This window comes from Uranotaenia lowii, chromosome 2 (assembly GCF_029784155.1).
Source record: "Uranotaenia lowii strain MFRU-FL chromosome 2, ASM2978415v1, whole genome shotgun sequence".
Lineage (NCBI taxonomy): Eukaryota > Metazoa > Arthropoda > Insecta > Diptera > Culicidae > Uranotaenia > Uranotaenia lowii.
In genome coordinates, this window is record NC_073692.1 from 331,829,715 (window position 1) to 331,848,839 (window position 19,125).

General features: G+C 35.4%; 1 protein-coding gene across 1 annotated transcript in view; it reads left to right on the top strand.

Moving 5' to 3' along the window:
• The first annotated feature begins 1,285 nt into the window (after positions 1–1,285).
• The window catches only part of LOC129744707 (protein phosphatase 1 regulatory subunit 12A), a 194,263-nt gene continuing 176,423 nt past the window's right edge, over positions 1,286–19,125 (top strand). Inside the window, exon 1 of the mRNA XM_055737373.1 lies at positions 1,286–3,265. The gene's annotated coding sequence lies outside the window, so the exon portion shown is untranslated. The remainder of the gene's footprint in view (positions 3,266–19,125) is intronic.

The window sequence follows — 19,125 nt, forward strand, 5'->3', positions numbered from 1 at the left end:
CTGGATTCCATCCAAGCGCCTCACTACAAATCTCGCATTCATCTCTTCGCAGCAATATCAAGAATAGACCCGAATAACCCGGGTGGTTAAAAGGTCTCAAATAAATAATAATAATAATAATAATAATCTCTTCGCAGCGTGTACCAAATCCATCTCCACTTCTGTTCCCGAATCCATCTCTATTTACGCTCCCGAATCTCGATTTCGGCGATGTAGTTCCACGTTCGAGATCCAGTTGCCAGGCCACCAAGCTTGGATGATATTCCGCAGGCAGCGATTCACAAATACTTGCAGTTTTCGCCTCGTTACCGTATCTGTGAACCAAGTTTCGCACCCGTACAACAGCACGGATTTGAAGTTTGAGTTGAAGACTTGGATTTAAGTTCGCAGAGAGATCTGGCGTGAGCGCCAGATGTTTCAGAGACTCGCAAACGCAAATTGGGCTTCTCTGATCCGGGTTTCGATGTTTTTCTTGGTACCACCATCAGGCATCATCTGGCTACCAAGATACTGGAAGCACTCCACTTTCTCAACTTGTTGCTCAGCTACCATGAAACTGGAGGGATTTCCTGTGTTGATCTCCATTGACTTGGTTGTTCCGACATTGACTTTGAGACCTGCTGCCTTGGAACTTTCGGTGAGGTCATGGAGTTTGCTCGGCATATCCGGTTGTGTTTGAGCGAGCAATACAATATCGTCAGCCAGGTCAAGGGCTTTAATTGCTCCATTGTTGAAGAATCATTGACTGAAACACAAAAACAAAGATGTATTTTAATACTTCTGTACACCTTAACCACAAGCTTTTATTTAAAAGGTTAGCTTACAAGCTTATATTTTCTGTCCAAGGGAGAGTTCTCAGTTTGCCAACTTTGAACTTCTGTAATAACTTATCCGAAGTTAATTCTACACACGTGCTGCCTCTCTGACTACATTAAAAACTCTCGAAAACGCCTCTGCCTTTCCAAGACATGAACCCAAATACCCAATGTGGTAATGTGGCTCCAGAAAATTGAGAGCCTCGCCTCGATCGAAATCAAAAGACTTCAACGCTTCACCTTTTCTCACAAGAGACGAACGTTCGACTCTCCTGAGCACCATCCAAATCCTTCATTTTTTAAATATTTGTTTTGACCGCCGTTTCCAGGACTGCATCGCGGCACCAGACACCGTTGCTTCACGGAGCCTTCGACAGGGTTGAATTTAAGCCACGATCAAGAGAGCTAATCGAGAGGGTTGAACTGGAGCGATCTTCGCTCGGCGCGTCAGTTTTACTCGCTCGCCCATCGCCATCGGACGTGTTTTTATTTGCGCGATCGCGTTTCTTCTGGTGAACTGTTTATTTTCGGAATTTTCTGACGTTTTGAATGGGATTTTTGATAAATTAATTTCTGCCTTCTGCTTTGTGTGGTAGTTTCTGGAACGAAGCAGCAACAGGAAGGCAACAGGGAAAAAAAACGACCGAAAAAACTGGATTGTTGTTGTAAAGCTAATCTCATTGCATAGTGCTAAAGAGTTGGTGCGGTTTTGTTGAGTGCTTCGAGGAAAACGAGGCCAAAACAAGGGATCAACGGATCTTTGTGGTGCGGGAGTAAGCGCGCGCGTGAGGAATCCATCCATTTCGGAACCAGGAACGGGGACTTCAGTTGGAAGAAGGGGTTCTGCAAAAAGGGGGGGGAAAGAAATATGGCGGCATCTCTGAATGCAGTTCATCGATCGTGAAAGATGGAACTGTGCTGTTGGTAGAAAAGTGCATTGCTTAAGTCTCACGGGATGTGCGCATAGCGGAATGATCGATATCCGCTGGGAGATTCCGCTGCTGTTAAGTGAGGTATCGGAATACATTGACCAGTGAAAAGAAGAACCACACGCAGTGCTTGTTCTATTCGAGGGATTACAAACATACGCGTGTTCCTCCAGCCAACTGCAACTGCCACCGTGCTCTGTAAACATATTTGGATGAACGACGAAGAAAAACACCACGGAGACAAGTCAATACATCACGCATCGGTGCTCTCTAGCCAGCCGACACCTCCAACTCGCAACTGGAGAAAAAAAAAATTCAGTGCCGCTGATCGCCAAAAGGGGAAAAGAAGATAAATTAAAAATTCCGTTGGTTGTCTTAATTTTGCATGCAAAAAATTTATGCCATACGATCGTTCGGTCTTCTCGAGGTATCTCTCTCCCTTTTGGTCTCTCTGTGGTTATTTTTGTTGTGAATACCGTAGTTGTTGCCTCTCGGTTTTGTTTCGTCGATTCAGAGCCTGGCCAAAGTTAAAAAAAAATAAAGTCAAAGGAGAACCAGTTCTGCCCGCGTGTTGTGTTGTGCCTCCTTGCTTGCCTTTACGATCAGCGATCTTGTTCGGAGTACGGCAAACAGACCCCGGCACACAAAAGTGCTCTTTCTTACCACGTTCCCCAAAGCGAAGAACGGCGGGCGGCAGCCGCCTTACAAATTCCTATCCGTGTGTCTGTGGTCTTTAAAGCCCGTTACCTTACCAGTGTTGGTGCGAAAATCTTTCTCGCTCTGTAAAAGAGGAAGAAAACAGTTTAAAAAGTCATACACATTCAGTACACATACCCGGGGTCGAGGCAAAGAATTACATTGGTGCCCGCAAGATCGCGCAAGTTCCGTGAAGAATAGCATCTGCAATTGCGCAAAACATCCCATTCCTGCAACTCAAAAGAAAGGAAACCTAAACGGAAAGGTGAAGAAGAAAAGTTTAAGTCAGCAGCAACAACAACAAGTAAGTAAGCAAGCAAGCAAGCAAGCAAGTGCAGTGAGGAAACCATCGAACAAGAAGAAATAACAACAGAAGTTGGTACCCCCGGCCAGCCGGCCTGCACACCTGCCATCTTCCCTATGCCATTAAAGGAGAATCTCAAAGCTACGTAGACCGTCGTCATCGTCAATCTGCTGTTGGTTGGGCCAAAAGGTATTCGTTGTGCACCTTCTTTGAGACGAACGACGACGCGCGGTGTTGTTTTTTGTTGTGTTGTGGATAATCTTTTATTAAATGCAGCAGCAGAAGAAATTTCCGACCGGTATGTTGGCTGCTGCAGTCTAAAAGAAAAGAAGTAAAGAAGTGAGTTGAACGACAGAATAAGCGACAAACCGACGTCATCCGCCTTTGCTAAGCTAGAACACGGTAGCCAGGCCATATCGCAAAACATCGCGACATCGGAGCAGAGGATCAACGGAAACGGGCTGTGCTCGTTACACAATACCCGGGCCATTCCTCAATCAACCAACACTTGAATGTAGAAGGTTTGTTAAAGTTGTTTTTTTTCTTGTAAATTTATGAATAAGGGGTTGGCTGGAACATTACCGTCTTCGGGGTCATTATGAACAATGCGATTCTTGAACGGGAGGTAGACAATTGACATTTTCATGTTGAATACAGACCAATATAGTTATTACGGGTATGTGATGAAAAAATTCTGGCAACCTTACTAAAGGCCCCCTAGAGTGAGTATTGCTGAATTTTTCTGGCCTTTATGACGGCTGAGCAAATCAGGACCATTTTTTCCAAAAATAAAAAAAATTCAAGCATTTGGAATTTTTTTAAAAACAAAATCCGGAAAACTTTAGGCAGAGTTCAGTGACTAATCGAAAAAAAAAAATCAAGAATGAAGCGAGGAATAGTACTACATTATTTTTATCGAAACACGTCAGCAACATTAAAATCGCTTTCCAAACTTCCAAATAAAAACAATTCTAGTTAAAGCTAGCTCAATTTTTTTTTTGCCCTACTTGAGTTTTCTTTTTTTTTCCTGTGTATAAATCCAGCAAAATACAGACTTGTTTTTACAATATTATAGCAACCAGTCGAAACGTAGTTTGCTCTACTTGTTCACTTTATTTTGAAAACCTGTATGTGCCCGAAAAAATTCTTGAATGTCTACCCACAATAAATAATAAAACACATTTTCTGTTTATTGAATAAAAATTAAGAATTCTAGAAGTTCCCAGCGAAAGCATTATGTTTTGAATATGAAATATTTTCTCAACAGCAAAAATGTGAAGGCTTTTTATGGTAACTGGAATTACTTTTTATTAGCAGCACCGATGTGGTCTAGCGGATAGGCTGGCGCGAGTCTGGTTTTGGTATGCCAGGCGTACTGGGTTCGATTCTCGGTATCGGCAAGAAAACTTTTGGGTTCGAGTCCCTTAAGTGGCCGACAGGTAAGATGTGTTTTCTCATATAATTGACTATATAATAAAGATGTTCAATCAGTTGCCAGCTGGCCAGGTATATACACCGATGCCAGAATACCTGTAAGTAAACTAGACCACCTGATTGACTCGTTCTTCCAAAATATACTTACAATAACACAAAACATTCATCCATAACAGCTCATACGAAGCCATGGGGTCCGGGTATGGTGTACGCGTTGCATTCAACCCCCTGGCAACTTGACGTTTCCCATACAAATCGCGTGTGCCAGTTTTTTCTGGTTCTCTGGTTCTGTCAAATCGAAAATCGAGCTACATAACATATCGGAAGGACCGATATTGAAATATCTTTTCTGTAACTGATTCAATAACTAAAAAAAAGTTTTGAATTTGGAACTTTTGGCTATGTTTTATGTGAAGTGAATCTGTCTTCAAAAGTTTAGTCCAAAAAACGAGTAGAGCGCTAATTTGTGTGTCCTACATAAGGTATAAAAGTTTTGGAATGCTTTAAATAAATTACTGATATCCGGCAGATTTTTGGGACAAGTTTACCTTCCACCGAAACTGTTGAAGAAACTCAAGCACAATAAATCTAAAATACTACACTACCGCATCAGTCATTAAGTGATTGCCATAAGTTGCGATGCATATGAACTTTTTAAAATGATAAAACAATCACATTATAGCAGAACTTTTGCCATTATAAAGAAAAACTGTTCCTACACAATATATAAATCGGTAGAATATTGAATAAGATTAACAATTTCGGGTTAAACTTTTTTTTATTCACTCGAAAGTTATGAATTTGCCTGATTCGCACCATATTTAATAGTGTGCCCTTTCCATATGCATGACTCGAAAAGTATGTAAACAAGCGGCACACATGCGACATCTGCGATTTTGAAACAGACACACGAAACTCAACCGAACTGTCAAGTTGCCAGGGGGTTGGTTGCATTGAAGATTGGTCGAACTTAATAATCTAAAGAATGCATGTGAACACATACTTAGGCAGAAACTGCGGTGAATCCGCGCACCCATGGTGGATAACCACCATACATACATGTAACTGGAATTACTTTTTATTAGCTGTGTCAAGATTTGATCAAATTACAGCTCCATGATTATCATTTTTTGAAAGAAGACCTGCAGCACAGAATGGGTGTAACAAAGAAAACATCTCCATTTTAATTAAGTTAGAATTTACTGCCCAACTGTAAGGTATATTGCTTTAAGTTTAAATTTCACCACTATTTGTGAGGAATTGTTTATTCATGTTGACCTAAATTGATTTGAAGACTTAAGGGGGGAGTAGGGTTTAACACTTTCAAAAAAATCAATTTTTTTTTTTTATTTTCTTATTGTAAAACATTTTAAAAATGTTGTGTCAAATTTTCAAGTCAATCGAAGCAAAACTGTAGAAATTATAGGCCTTTATCTCCTCTTATCTAATACTGCAAAATAGAGAGATCGTCATTTAAAAACTACTTCACCGATTCTTTTCAAATTTGGAACATATTTTATACATATAAAATACCAAACCCCAACGATTTTCTTTTTTTTTACTTTGGGGAGATTTTACAGATAAAAAATGGCGTATTTTTTTTCGTGAAAAATCGTTGTTTTTACTTCAAACAGCCACAAAAATTTCATAAAAAACTTTTTTAAGTTAAATAAAATCGTTGGGGTCCAGAAAAACATCTATTAAAAATATTTTGCTCTGATTTTTTGACTTCAGATGATTCTGTGCTGAGATACAGTGTCCACCGCAAATCCTGTTTTCTAAAAGGCATCCTCGAAAGTGCTCCGTCACCGGCTCATTTTTCAATATTTTTCTACGAAAAAATTACTTAATGTTCTTTTAACAATGCTTTGTATAATGCAAAAAATTTGAATACATTTGTTTGAACGATAGCTCTAAAAAAAATTCGTGAAAATGGTGTTTTTTACCCGTTAGATCCTACTCCCCCCTTAATAAAAGAAAAACATTCATGAATTTTATCCGGCAAATTTCAGAGCAAATGCCGGAAATTATTGAAATTTAAAACAAATATGTAGAACTTGAAGGGAAACATTGAAAATCCATGGAAATTAAATTGAAAAAACCCCTACAATCTAGAATGTTTACTTTCTAAGCATTAGTATGAGTATGAGTAATGTAAAATTTCTGAAATTAGCAAAACTCAATTTAAAAAAAATATTCTTTAGTTTTTTAAATTGGTACAATCGGTCATACTGAGATTCTTTATTGAATTTCCATTTAAATTTCTTGATTCAAATTCAAACATCTTCAACTGAAGTTTTCTTCTATTGATTTTGATGAACTATTATTTTGAAACTTTTCATACTGATGTAAATATCCTGAATTCAGCATATCTTTTGCCAAATGGTTATTCTCAAATTTTGATGTGAAATTTAAAATTGTAATCCACACCACTTTTTAATAATTTCAACACATAACTAAAAACGATGAAATTTAAATAAAAATGATTTTAGTAGTTTCTTTTTTGGCTCTTATTGTTACTTTGTTGCTCAAGTTTATAGATATATGAAATGCATTTATAATTTGTTTCTCAAATATATTGCATTTATGATTTGTTTCTCAAATATTTATTTGAAGATGCTATTTTAATTTAGGACACTGGATTGTGGATCTGAATAAATTCTGATTTCAGGGTTCGAGTTTTACTCTGGAACTCTCATATCCGTATCTTCATAGAATTTGAATTTCCTCCATCGAGTTTTTTTTCCAAAACTTGAATGAAATAAAAATATTTTAATATCTCTCTTTGATTTTTCTCAGCTAGGAAATGTTAGCTGCTGCTAGACTTATTAAAAAAAATTAAAAATCGAATTTTGAAGTTAACAGCTCTAATAAGTGTTTTAATTTTCGATTAGTTGGCGTATTAAAAAAAAAGATTCGTAGTCCCGAAAAAGCCCCCCCCCCTGCGAATCGGTTTCAAAAATACTGAAAGAAATGGTTAAGAAAAAAAGAGTTTCTAAAAAAATGCCTGAGTTTTTCATTACAAATAGTAAGCTACTTGCACGAGTTGCAATCAAATGTAATTTCAAATACACACCGTTATATATAACTAAGACAATATCAAGTGCAAGAGCATTTTCAGGAATCAGAGCTAGAAACCTTAAGTAAATGATGCAATCAATTTATACTTCACCAATGTGTATAATATTTAAAAAATCTTTGATGTACAACAATTGTATAATTCAATACGCCTTAGGTTAGTTTTGATTCATATCAATAATACAATCCGATGAAAATGAACAGACACATGAACTGATATGTCTACATTAAAAAGACTTTATAAAATTAAATATTACTCTGTGGTTTTTAACCTTTAAGGGATGTCTGAGGATTTGGAGAACGGTTGCCATGGATCGAATGAATTTTAGGAATTATGTTCATCGAGTTTTGTCGTGAGACGGAATATTTTGAAAATAAATAAACAAGAGTCGATCTTGGATGCCAAAGACAGAATCAATTCAATCAATATTGTATATCTCACAGCATTTCCGGATTAAGAAGGGGGGAAGCAATGTGGGGCAATTTCCCCGGGCCCCCGACCCAAGGGAGCTCCCTTAGAAAAAAAAAGTTTAAATTTACTGTACACTTACCAGCTTTAAGTTATAGAAATCTAGGAAAGGAAACCGAAACTAGAAAATCGGAATTAAAACAAACGTAAAATATAACAGCTGAGGGGAGGGCCCGTGAAATGATATCTCGAACAGATACAGTCCCTGGAGAGCTCTTAGAGTAAGTAGTGCAGAATTTTAACAGCATTTTAACAGCATCTAATTCTTATCAACACCAGGTACAATCTGGCCATTTTATTTAGAATTTTCAAAAAATCCGGACAAATCTAAGCAGAATCCAGCGATTATTAGAAAAAATAAAAATGAAGAGGGAATTTTTTATTAAACACGTAAGCAGAATGCAAACCGCTTTTCAAACTATGTACAACCAAAAAACAATTTAGATAAAGCAAGCTCAAAATAACTTTTGTTTTTTTTTTAATATGTGAATAAATCCAGCAAAAAACGGACTTTTTTAAATATCTTGGCAACTTGGCCAGGCCATAATTTTCCTCTTTACTTTGAAACCCTGGGCTAGTCCGAATTTGGAATCAATATATTTCATGTATCTATATTTTGGAAGGTCCACGCGAATCTAGAATTATGTTTTTCTCAACATTTATAAAAAAAAGTTACGGCTTTTACGGCAGCTGGAATATCGTTTTCTTAGCTTTGTTGAAGTTTGTATAAATTACAGTAATTATCAGTTTTGAATCAGATTGTCTAAAGAAAATTTATACTGTTTTAATAAAGTGCAAACGTTTTTTTTTAAATTATAAACATAAAGTCATAAACGTGACAATCTGTTTAAAACATACATAAGTATTAGTAAGAACAATTTTTGGGGCTTAAAAATAAAATATTTTGCCATTCCTGCTTTGGCTCTGGTTGCAACTAGAATTTTAACTTGATACTTTTCTTTTATTCTATCAATTTTAGTTTTAAAGTTTGGAATCTCAATGTTTATTTCCCAACTGTCATGAGGGAATTATTAAATCTGCTTTCGATGATGCATTTACCACGTGATCAATGATGAAATTAAGAGCATTTTAATATCGATCATTGGATTTTTCAAACAGATGATTTAAGTTGGTGAAAGAGTGATTAAATGAATTATGAATTGAATTTTGCATTAAAACAGCTCTAAACAGAGTTCCCATGTCTCTATTTAGTTGGGAAGAATGACAACTTGCTGTTAAATCTCTTGAAAAAAATTTCTCGATTTGATTAACTTTTTCGCATTATTTGCACGTGATGTATTAACAATCATTGTTTAAAGATGCCATAAACAACATTCTACTTAAAAGTTCCTTTGTTTGTTTAAAAAATTATGTATTCTTCTCTGGGGTGACATATGAAAAAAAATCGGTTCATAGGGGGCCCAAGAAAAATGGCCTCCGGCCCCTCGGTGGTTTAATCCGGGCCTGTCTCACAGGCTTTTTACAACCAGGAGCTAGATATTCATAGGTGTTGATAATTTTCAACCTAAACTTTTCCTTTATCAAATACATTATTCCTGATAGAGTTCATGTAAATTCCAAAAATGGCCTAGATATCTGAAGGGAACTAAACGCACTAAGATGTTTATGTTTGTATTGTAGCAATTTTTGGAAGACATCAATCTATAAATCTCATGAAACGGTATCAATGTTTTGAAAACCTTTGAAATCTTTTATACTAAATTACAAATTTCATGAACGAAAACGCTTTTTTTTAAACTCCTCACATTCAAATATTTTGACAAATATGAACAATAAAAGCAATCACTAATTACATTATACAAAAAAAGCCATACGTTACTGCATCAGATGCCTAAACATTAATATTTGTAACGTCATCAATTTTTCAGAAATTTTCAGAGTTATCTAACACAAGGCAACAAAAGTTACATTTTTCTAAGGTGCGAAAAATATGTAAAAATGCGTTTAGTCACATTGAGCAGCTTTTAAACTGACGAACATTACAAAGTTTTGGAAATCAATAGTTTTTTAAACGATCAATTTTTCCGAAGACTGCGAGTAATTTTGACTTCTGAGAAACAAGTTATTGAAGCTATTTATTGTTTATTTTCCCAATCCTGCAAATTACGGAAATTTTGACAAAAATGTTAAGAAGTTTTGAAACAAATTGAATTTTAGATGTTTTTCAAAATCTTCAACATCAAATACTCAAAGAATTTATTCAATGATGTTACAAATAGTTGTAACGGTTTCTATTCAAATTTATAAAAATTGTAATATTTAATTTCAATCTCTGAAACTAGAATATCTAGCCAAAATCAGGCTCTTCAATTGATCAGAGGATAACAATTGACTCAAAATCAGTATTTGTTTTTCATGAAGGTTTTTTTGGTTCATCAGTTAGCAATGGTAGATTTTACTCATAAATCGATTAATTTCCAAATTTCTACACACAACAACATGTATCACATTGAACGTAATTTTATCAAAATTGATCCACTGCTGATTTTTAATGATATTTTTTAAAGTTGAACTATACGAAAAACCGTCCCCACTTACCCCGGTGTACCTTTAATAAAATTAGTTCAGAGAAATAAAAAAACATAAAAAAAATACGGTCAGAATTAAAACAATTCAAACCAGAATTCTCTAATTCAGAAAAACAACCCACGTTTGGAATCCAAATATTGAAACAGAAAAAAAAATCAGGAATATAAAATAGACTATCAGAATCGTATATCAACATTAAAAATCAAAATCAATTTAATATCATGTACCATCATGTCACCATCTACCGCCCAGTTAAGCGGTTTTTCAACTTCAAACATGTATAATAAAAAAAACGACGGCAGATTTTTATTAGATTTCTTTTGCAATACACCTCAAAACTACTCTAATTTCATTAAAAAATCTAGTGGAATGCGAAAAATGTTCGCTTTTCAAAATAATTAACTAAACTTTGGGGTGTTCCACTGGCCCTATTACCGCCCACTCGACTTTTTCGGGTATCGATAACGTTTTCTTAAGGAAAAACTATCTAACAACACGGAAACTGTTCTTATTAGTATTTTCCATGTAACGAGGTGTCAAACCCATATTTTGGATCTTGAGAAAATACATTTTGTGAAATTTTAACGCAAATTTTGTACAAATTTTAACAAAGTGCGTTGACAGACAAAATGACGATTCCCGGCAAACAGCCTCAACTAACCGGTTGCTTTCAGCGATAAAACATAATTTTCTAACATAATCCAACTAAATGCTTCTTACAATTTACTCATTTGACACAATACTTGCGTTAAAAACAAAGAAATTGTGCGTGACCGGTCATTAGGAACCCACACTTTTATTATACACCAATTACGCCCATCACTAAACGCTTAAAAAAACAACAACTATTGAAAAAATCGAAAATTTTTCGATGGAAATCTATTCTACGAAAATAAAACTATCGTTTCAAGTCGATTTTAGGTCAAATAGGTACTATCTAGTAAACAAAAACCCTTTTTGCCCTAGGAGTACAATAATGCTTAGTTCGCTAACAAGCGTCGAATTCAACAATTTGACCGGAAACCAAAAACCAAACATTTTATTCCTGGCTAGAGTTAACATAATTAAGTGATGTTTTTTCTGTGAAATGGTCGAACAATGATGCCGACACAGAACACAGGTCTTATTTTTGGAGAAAACATCCCAGTTTTTTTTTTCAAAATACAAACAAAAGTGTGATTTTGGGCGGTAAATGGTGTCTGGGTGGTGAATGGTGACTTGATGGTATTTGAAAAAAAAACCATAAACAGAACTGCGATTTACAGTTCTTACTGATATTAATCGTTCAAAGATCGCTTAAATTAAATTTTATTTTCTTCTTTTTCGAATGAAGGGTTGATTCCAAATTCCGGGGTAAATTCTTGATTAGGAAAATTATGTTAATGATTATAGTGCAATAATCAATCGAAATTGATTTGATAAATAAGGAGAAAGAAAGTTTTTCTATTCCAAGAATTTTGGATGATTAAATTTTGTAATAAAATTATTTTTTATGTGTTTTCAAATTTTTCCCGTTATAACAATAAAGATCTTATCAAATTTACATTAAAATTTCAAAACAAATACTTATTATACTTAAAATGTGACTTTGCCAACTAATCATAGAAAGTGTGACAAATTATAGATTTGAATTTAAATTAGAATGAATAGTTAGAAACTTGTAAGAAATTTATATAAAAACTGAATCAAAGTACACCTAGGTTTTTTTTTACACGGTTTTTTTTACGCGGTTTTTTTTCACGGCTTTTTTTACACGGTTTTCGGGAATTAACACGGTTTTTTTTTACACGGTTTTCGCGAATTAACACGGTTTTTGAGTCCTTTTCAAAGGCAAACACTTAGAATCTTTTTGAAGTTGGGAAAATCTTATCTCTTAGACTAAGAACATGATACTCGAGACCTAAGACCTGGGACCTGAGACCTGAGACCTGGGACTTGAGACCTGAGACCTTAGACCTGAGACCTGAGACCTGAGACCTGAGACCTGAGACCTGAGACCTAAGACATGAGACATGAGACCTGAGACATGAAACATTAGAAATTAGACATGAGACCTGAGACCCGGAAGCTGAGACAAGGGATATTAGACTTGAGACCTCAGCATGAGACATGATACCTGAGACCTGAGACCTGAGGCATGAGACAAGAGCCATGAAACATGAGACTTTAGACCTGAGACATGGGAAATGAGACATGAGGCATGAGACATAAGACATGAGACCTGAGGCAAGAGACAAGAGCCAATAAACATAAGACCTGAGACCTGAGACCTGAGACCTGAGACCTAAGACATGAGACATGAGACCTGAGACATGAAACATTAGAAATTAGACATGAGACCTGAGACCCGGAAGCTGAGACAAGGGATATTAGACTTGAGACCTCAGCATGAGACATGATACCTGAGACCTGAGACCTGAGGCATGAGACAAGAGCCATGAAACATGAGACTTTAGACCTGAGACATGGGAAATGAGACATGAGGCATGAGACATAAGACATGAGACCTGAGGCAAGAGACAAGAGCCAATAAACATAAGACCTGAGACCTGAGACATGAGACTTTGGACCTGCGACCGGAGACAAGCTACTAGAATTAGTACCGCGAGAAACAAATTTAGCCTCGATTTCTACATGCGACCCCTCTAATGAAAGGGTTTGACTTGTAGATGACGAAAAATATTGTCGCAACTTCGCTAGTACAAGCTACTAGAGTTAGTACCGCGAGAAATTAGTTTAGCTCCGATTTCAATTGGCTTGGATGGATAAAAATATTGAAGTTATATTTTCATTAACTGCAAATTTTTCAAAGAAAGCGATGTTTGATAAAAAATTTCGAAAATTTGTAGCATCTTGTTCAAGTTTTCAAACAATCAAAAAACGCAGAGCTCTCTAGAATGATGATTTTACTCAATTTTCAGCTGGGTGCTGCAGCTTCTGCTTGCGCGTTTTGATTTATTTTGCCAGTAATTAAAACAAAACGTGATACAAAATATAAAAATACACTTTAAATACTATTCAATTCCCCGGATTCTCAAGATTACCCCCTGTAACCAATATCACCAAGAAGTCAATCCCTTTCACTTGACGGGTCGAAAGTTGAAATCGGAGCTTAACTAATTTCTCGCGGTACTAACACTAGTAGCTTGTACTAGCGAAATCGCAACTGTAATTTTCATCATCTACAAGTCAAACCCTTTCACTAGAGGGGTCGCAAGTCTAAATCGGAGTTTAACTAATTTCTCGCGGTACTAATCCTAGTAGCTTGTACTAGCGAACTCGCGATACTATTTTTCGTTACCTACAAGTCAAACTCTTTCACTTGACTGGTCGAAAGTTGAAATCGGAGCTAAACTAATTTCTCGCGGTACTAACACTAGTAGTTTGGACTAGCGATTTCGCGACATTGTTTTTCGCCACCTACAAGTCAAACCCTTTCACTAGAGGGGTCGCAAGTTGAAATCGGAGCTTAATTAATTTCTCGCGGTACTAACACTAGTAGCTTGTACTAGCGAAGTCGCGACACCCTTTTGTTCGTCAACTACAAGTCAAACCCTTTCACTTGACTGGTCGAAAGTTGAAATCGGAGCTAAACTAATTTCTCGCGGTACTAACACTAGTAGCTTGGACTAGCAATTTCGCGACACTGTTTTTCGTCATCTTCAAGTCAAACCCTTTCACTAGAGGGGTCGCAAGTCTAAATCGGAGCTTAACTAATATCTCGCGGTACTAACACTAGTAGCTTGTACTAGCGAAGTCGCGACACTATTTTTCGTCAACTACAAGTCAAACCCTTTCACTAGAGGGGTCGCAAGTTGTAATCGAAGCTTATATAATTTTTCGCGGTAATAACACTAGTAGCTTGTCTCAGGTCTAAAGTCTCATGTCTCAGGTCTAATCTTTCATGGCTCTTGTCTCATACCTCAGGTCTCATGTCTTATGTTTCATGTCTCATGTCTCAGGGTCAGGTCTCATATCTCATGTCTCATGCCTCTTGTCTCATGTCTCATGTCTCAGGTCTCAGGTGTCATGTCTTAAGTCTCAAGTTTCATGTCTCAGGTCTCATGTCCCATGTCTCAGGTCTCAGGTCTAATGTCCCATGTCTTTGGTCTCATTCTTCAAGTCTCAGGTTTCATGTCTCAGGTCTCAGGTCCCTGGACTTAGGTCTCAGGTGTCATGTCTAAAGTCTCAGGTCTCATGTCTCTAGTCTACATTTTCAAGTCCAGGTCTTATGTCTCAAGTCTCAGGTCTCAGGTCTCAGGTCTTAAGTGTCAGAACTTCAAAGCTGCAGAATTCGAATGGTTTTTTTTACACGGTTTTCGAGAATTAACACGGTTTTTTTTTACACGGTTTTCGGGAATTAGCACGGTTTTTTTTTACACGGTTTTCGGGAATTAGCACGGTTTTTTTTTACACGGTTTTCGGGAATTAACACGGTTTTTTTACACGGTTTTTTTTTACGCGGTACGTATATCAGTGTAAAAAAAAACCTTACTGTAATCAAAAGAGTTCTTTTAATCTAACCATGGTATGGTTCAATTGGAGCTAATTTTCGGTTCAATTGGAGCGAATTCTGAAAAATCACACCCCCAAGTTTTGAGAAAGCCGTAATACGTCAATATTATTCGAACAAGCTGTGCTGACCTTTCAACATTATTTTCTTATTACTCGTATCATGCTTTCAAGTACGAGTTAGTAGTTCCTCTCATCTCGTTGTTGACATTTTGGAGGTCATTTTTAGAGCAGGTACCACACGCAACATTCGAACGTTCAAAACTAACCTCTCTGTACGCGTCAGCATCCGTCCTCTTCAGTTGAGCACTACCTACCAATGTAACCATTTTTTGTGTTACTCAAAATTTAATTACATCTTTTCCCGGGAGCGTTCATTAACATTTGCCGCGTACAAAGTTTTATTTTATTCACTTGTTGGGTGGTGGTTAGCTGAGTTTTTATTTCCATCTTCAAGAAATTCAACCGAGGAAATAAAAAATTAAGTGAAAAAAACATCCAGCTGCGGATGCTGTCACTATTTTTTCTCTGTATGTTGGTTGTTGGTTTTGTGTTCTTGTGTATGCCAAATGATGCTCATAATGGTGTCGTTAAAGAGGCTTCCAGATTATGATTTATCTTACCGAAAATTGGTGGTTGTTTATCAACGCTCTTAACTTCCTGTAGCCGTAAAAAGTTGGTTGGTGCACAAGTTTAAGGTCATCCGAGCTTTCGGTTCGCCGCCCAAAAGAACAACCAGAAAAGATTGGAAGGTTTCTCATCCATCTTTTGAACTGCTACCAGAAACACGTGTTGAGTGAAGAGAAGAAGGGGTTTCAAGATTCGCTTCGGCCACGGCATGGTTCTTTGGCGTAAGTAAGTACCTACCCAATACCTTCTACTTGAACAACGGGATTAATGTTTGGTGATGTTTATTGGGTGGGACAAAAAAACGTGACCGAACACGTAGACAGGCGAGTTTAATTAACTGTTTTCTCAGTGCCATCCATTACGAAAATCAACAGTTTTCAGTCCCTTGCTAGATACGGATTATGGGGTCTTTTTCGCTGAATTCTGAAACATAATGGTTAAGTAGGATAAGCACAAACAAGATGTAGGTACACATTGTAAAATGTATGTATATCTATAAAAAAAATACTCTGAGTAAAGAAGAAGAATTTGAAAGACTCAATAAAACATATTATCAAACTTTTCCGCAATCTGAAAATTACAAAATTGTTCCAATGAAAAATCGATATAGTATTTAACACTCTCTCAGCAGGGATACAAAACGCGGCCTTAGCCAGTGCTTTATTCTTCCAAGTCAATAGTCATTAGATCGAAACTTGGTCATGGAGTTCATAACACGGCTTTTGTATTTCGACGCCTTAAGCATCAAGTTACATTTCAAATGTGTACGCTTGGTAACCAATAAGATATGTGTCCGATTAAAGCGTTCTTACAAACGAGATTTAGAAACACGTCCTGCATTAACCCTTCGTTTCATAAAGTGACAAATTGGCAAAAATTAATGTATGTAAAAATGGGAAAATCGTATTTTATTTTAATTTTTTTCCTTGATGTACTCATCATTTTAAACTGTTTAAAATTATTTTTAAGGAAAAATAAAAAATCATGAAACGAAGGGTTAATTCCATAACAGTTTATTGGTGTATCTGATTCATGAATTCATTCGAATCCCTACCATGAGTTTATTTTCGTAATATCAAAGTTTAAAAAAAATTGAAACTTCAGAATGATTTTTTAAATTATAGAGTTCTTAAGTATGAATTTGATATTGTTCTTGATGTTTTTTGTAACTTCTAGGTACATTAAATAATTTGAAAAAAATGGATCTTGATCTTAGAATTTTGAATTACGAAAATCCTGGTTGTTGATTCTCATCACGGTTGGTCACCTTAAGTTTAATGTAACAAGTTTTGAATTTTGTTTGGCAGTCTATAAATTTTGGGGGGGGGGGAGGGTAAAATTGTAATGATAGAAAATCCTTGTAAATCAAAATAACTGTTGAATATAAAAATTTATCATTTTCAGTACTTTTTTTTACTTATTTATGGTAAATTGTAGATAAACATTAAAAGAACAAAAAAAAACTAGGAATAGCTTAAGTCAGGATCTACTTGATTGAAAATTGACCCTTTTTCCAATAAATTTAAAAAGAAATTCAACAATTTTTATGAGCTTCATGTGTCTAGAACCTACAGAAATTAGGTTTCCAATGAATCATCAAAATTTATAAGTATTGAAGCATTTTTATATTTCAATAAACTAAGGTAGTTGTAATTTAAATGGTTTCTGATAGTTTTGGTAATAAAAATTTTGCTTCAAACATAGACAAATTTGTGTGCCTATGGTAAACAAACCATAAAACAATAATTTCATTTGCGAAATATCAGATTTTTCATTTATTATCACTATAATCTAGTATTTGCCCTCAAGACATTAACCACTTAATACATGTCCAGATAAGGCATAACATTCAGCAGATTTCAAAAATCAATCGAAATCTAAATGATGTTGATTTATCAGTACAAAATATTCCAAAATATTGCAAAAAATCATGCATGAGTTTTGAACCAAAACGAAGCTTTTTAGACTCCAGAGTTTGAGAAATTCCAGAATGAGTTGACTCAGTCTAATACCACATGCGTAATTCAAAAATAACAAAACTTAGCAAAAATTATAAAGATGAAAAATACTTGCATCTTGAAAATGAAAATAGTCCTGTAGTAAAATTTGCGAAAAAAAATTATATTAGGTGTAATCTTCATTTAAAGTTGAAAATTTCCACATCAGAGTTTTACAGCACAGGCAATTGATTTCGGGTGTAAAATGTTGAACAAAGAATCGGCAACAGGGCAACAGGGGTGATCAATACTGATTGTTCATTGTTTTTGCAATAGCTACGTTATTATGTATCGGATTAAGACGAAAATTCAAACACAAGAGTTTTGCAGGATGAGAAATCAATTCCTGATTTTAAACTTTGTAAGGGGTCGTCCATATAAACTGTTAAATGTTTAAGAGATAACTTTATCATTCACGGGATGGAGACGAAAATTTAAACACGGGAGTTCAACAAAACGGAATATCGATTCCTGGATTAAAATTTTGAATTCATGCACGGGAGTTTTACAGGGCCAGGATGGTCTGTACCTAATCTCAAATTTGGTATCAGTCAATAGAAAAAAAAAGTGGTTCATATTAATTGTTGATTATATTTTCAAAATGTGAAAATTCGTGGGTAATTTCAAACTTTTGGTTGGGAGTGTACATTGAAAAACTAGTGAAGAGAGAAGTTGTTTTCAATTTTTATATTGCACTTTGTAATCAACTAAAGCAGGGGTGAGCAAGCTTTTGAAGCAACGGGCAAAACTGAATTTGAAATCTTTTCGGCAGGCCGCAATCAATATAATATTTATTATTATTTAGCAGAGCTTTTATCATGTTTTTAAAACGACACATTTTTTACGACAAAAAGGGAAAACAAAGTGAATTCATGTTTTTAAAGAAAACATAAATTTATTATTTTTTTTTAATACAAGGTGAATTTTTTTTATACTTTGTTTATTTGAAACGGCTCATACCGAAGGTTTTAAAGAGCCAAACCCTTGTTTTTGTATTTACAATTCATACATTATATAGTTGAAGAAAAAAGAATAAAGAAAAGGGAAGACGAATTTATACACGAAGATCTATAGATTTAAAGAAAAGGTATAATTCGAACATGTAATCTAGGTCCACCGCAGCCAACACATCCCTCACTGGAACAAGGTGAATTATATTAGCCAAAATTTGACAGGTACCTGCATAACTAAATTTTGAATCAAAAATTTTCAATTGAACTTTTTCAATGATCTTTCTTATAAACAGAAACATCGTTTGTTTCCCTTTTTATTAGAAATAATGTGAACGTCTTTCTGTGGTTCAAAAGGTTAGAACCTTTTTCTATGAAAAACTCTGTTTCGTTCGAACTGATGCTTGTCATCACTTCAGTTTAAAATTGAATTATGGAGGTAAATCACAACGAAAACTTTAAGTGAGAAAAATATAGTTGAATCGATAATGAAATTTGTAGATTTAGAATCCCTTTTCTGTCGCCATTTTCGAAAAGTTTTTTCACAATTCATTTTGCCCTCGTAGACCAAATTATTTTCCTACAAACGGTGAAAAAACTGTTTTTTTAATATGAAGTGGATCGTTTATTGCATTGCTGCATGTTGATGCGATGTTATTAAAACCATTGAAAAATTATTAATTTTGAAAATTCGTCAAAGTTAGAGTTTACATTCTTGAGTCTAGAATTTTTCCACTTATTTTATACTTATTCATGAATTT